Source organism: Frankliniella occidentalis, unplaced genomic scaffold, assembly GCF_000697945.3.
Source record: "Frankliniella occidentalis isolate FOCC.00 unplaced genomic scaffold, Focc_3.1 Scaffold520, whole genome shotgun sequence".
Lineage (NCBI taxonomy): Eukaryota > Metazoa > Arthropoda > Insecta > Thysanoptera > Thripidae > Frankliniella > Frankliniella occidentalis.
In genome coordinates, this window is record NW_026267637.1 from 68715 (window position 1) to 71234 (window position 2520).

The 2520-nt window shown below is 41.0% G+C and overlaps 1 protein-coding gene across 1 annotated transcript in view; it reads left to right on the forward strand.

The window, feature by feature from the left end:
• LOC113216474 (zinc finger protein 543-like) overlaps positions 1-2520 on the forward strand; it is a 29096-nt gene that overhangs the window by 1393 nt on the left and 25183 nt on the right. The gene's annotated exons all lie outside the window — the stretch shown is intronic.

Genomic DNA, 2520 nt, shown 5'->3' on the forward strand with positions numbered 1-2520 from the left:
ATTCTAGGACCTGGTGTCAGCGTGGGGTTGCCCATGGCAATGCCAGTGCGGGACCGAAATCAAGAAACCAGCAAATGAGTCAAATTATGCAACAGAAGTGTGCGTGCTGCAAGATGGGCGCGGGACAATCTTCCCGTCCAGAACTACTAGAGACTTTGCAGGAAAGTTTAGAGTCAAGTACTTGCCCCACACAATCCCAAAAATTTCGTTCTGGACCGTGTTTCTGCAGACCGCTTGCGGGAACTGTATGTTGAGGGAGCCGCTGGCGTAGTAGTAATGTTTAGGTTTAAGTGTACTGGCCTGTAGCCATTGCGCTACAGGTCCAGTTACACTTCTAACGTTTAGTTTAAAAAGTTGACTGTTTCTAAGCCTCTGCGCTTCTGCGCTCTGACCATAAACAACTACTGGAGGTAGTTGTTTAATTTGTATTTTCTTTTAAGTAATTGATTAAGCCTTTGCGCTTTTGCGCGCGATCATACTACACCAGTTTAGTAACTTAGTAATTTTGATTTTATTTGAAGCCTCTGCGCTACTTTGCAAGCTTCTTATATTTTAAACATTATTTGATTTTAATTGTGTAAGCCTTTGCGCTTTTGCGCTCGAGTTCATACTAGACAGGTTCTAGTAATTTTATTTGAAGCCTCTGCGCTTGTGCGCTGTTGTAAGTTTCTGCTATTTTTAAGATTGTGTTATGTATTGTGTAAGCCTTTGCGCTTTTGCGCGCGAGTTGACTAATTTCTGTAAATATTTTCATGTGAGGCCTCTGCGCTTGTAAGTTAAGTTGATGTACATGACCGCGCGTCAAGTTCTATTAAAGCATTTTTCCACAACGTACAAATGTGCCAGTTCCGTCAACCTCTGCTGTAACTGCTGTCTTGCTGCATCAGGTTACTGTGAGTAACGGTTACCAGTCCTTCTTTGCATGATATTTGGCAATATAACAATGACTTTCATAGTTAAATGCGAATCACATTTAATTGTGAAGATCATACATAATATTGTGAAATATTATGCAAAGTGGATCTGTTCATTCTTACTTGCTCCATCAAATTCAGTCATGATGAAGTCTGCTTTTGACATACGATTCCACTACTTGCTTTGACAGCTACACAACAGTTCTGCACAACAGTTTATATTTCCAATTCTTATTATGAGAATAAATACGTAAACTTTGAAATGAAGATGGGAAGAGAGAGAGAGAGCAATAACTCCAACTACTGTCTTGCGTATCACGTATTCGTTTGAACCATTTCAAAATTGTTCTCTCTTCCAATCTTCATTGCAAAGTTTCCGTACTTATTCTCATAATAAAAATTGGAAATGTAAACTGCTGTACAGAACTGTTGTGTAGTTGCCACAGCAGGTAGTGGAATCATATGTCAAAAAGCAATCTTCAGCAAGCCTGAATTTAATTGGGAAATTAAGAATTAGCAGTTCCACTTTAAAAATACTTCAGAATATAAGTATGATCTTCAAAATTAAATGTGTTTTGCATTTAAATGTCAAAGTCATTGCTGTATTGCCAAATATGCAACAATGAAGTAGAACTGGTAACCGTTAATCGCAGTAACCTGATGAGGACTTAGCCGCAGCAAGACACTACTTAGAGTCTCGAGGCACATGTGTAATGAAAAGCCTGAAATTAGGAAAATAACATGGTCAGAGAGGGGCAGCGAGGAAGTGTGTGTACAAGTGCGCGTGACTGGTTAAAGCGGTTGCACTCACCGCGTACAGCGGCACTGGTCCGTGAGATGACAGGTGACATGAGATGAGGTAATATGACGAATAAATAGGCCTACAGCAGTGAGGATGGTTAGTGTCAGTTGAACACGGCACCTAAACTTATCGAATACACGACGACAACAGTCGCCTTTCGAAAAGGAAACTTTTTTAACGCCTATGCAGGCACAAAAAACTTATCGAATACACGGGGACAGGAGTCGCCTTTCAAAAAGGGAACTTTTCCAACGCCTATGCGGGCACCAACACTTATCGAGTACACGGGGACAGGAGTCGCCTTCCAAAAAGGAAACTTTTTCAACGCCTATGCGGGCAACACCACACAAAGGAAACTTTTGTCCCGCGGAGGCGGGGATTAGCAGGTAGCCGCCAGCACGGCGACAAAAGTTGCCTTTACGCCAAGCACTGGTGTAAATTCCATCAGGATTTCCTGATCGCAGTGCCCTGATTCCTCATCGTATCGAAGGTTTCTGATGGTTTTCTCGGTTTCTGATGGTTAGTTTCTGATCGTTCCTTCAAAACCTAATGGTATTATCTCAATTTTTTGATGGTATTTTTTCCCTGATCGTAAAATTTCTGGTGTGTAAACCATCAGGATAATTTCTATATTCTGATGGTATTTTTCTGATCGTAGAAACATCTTTGATGGTTATTTGACATTTTCTGATAGTTCCTTTTAGTATCATCAGAAAATGATGTTTTCCTGATCGCCTCGATCAAGCAAATAATTGGCCTGACGAAACTATGTGTCGCACGGTAAAACGGCTTTGTGTGGTGTAA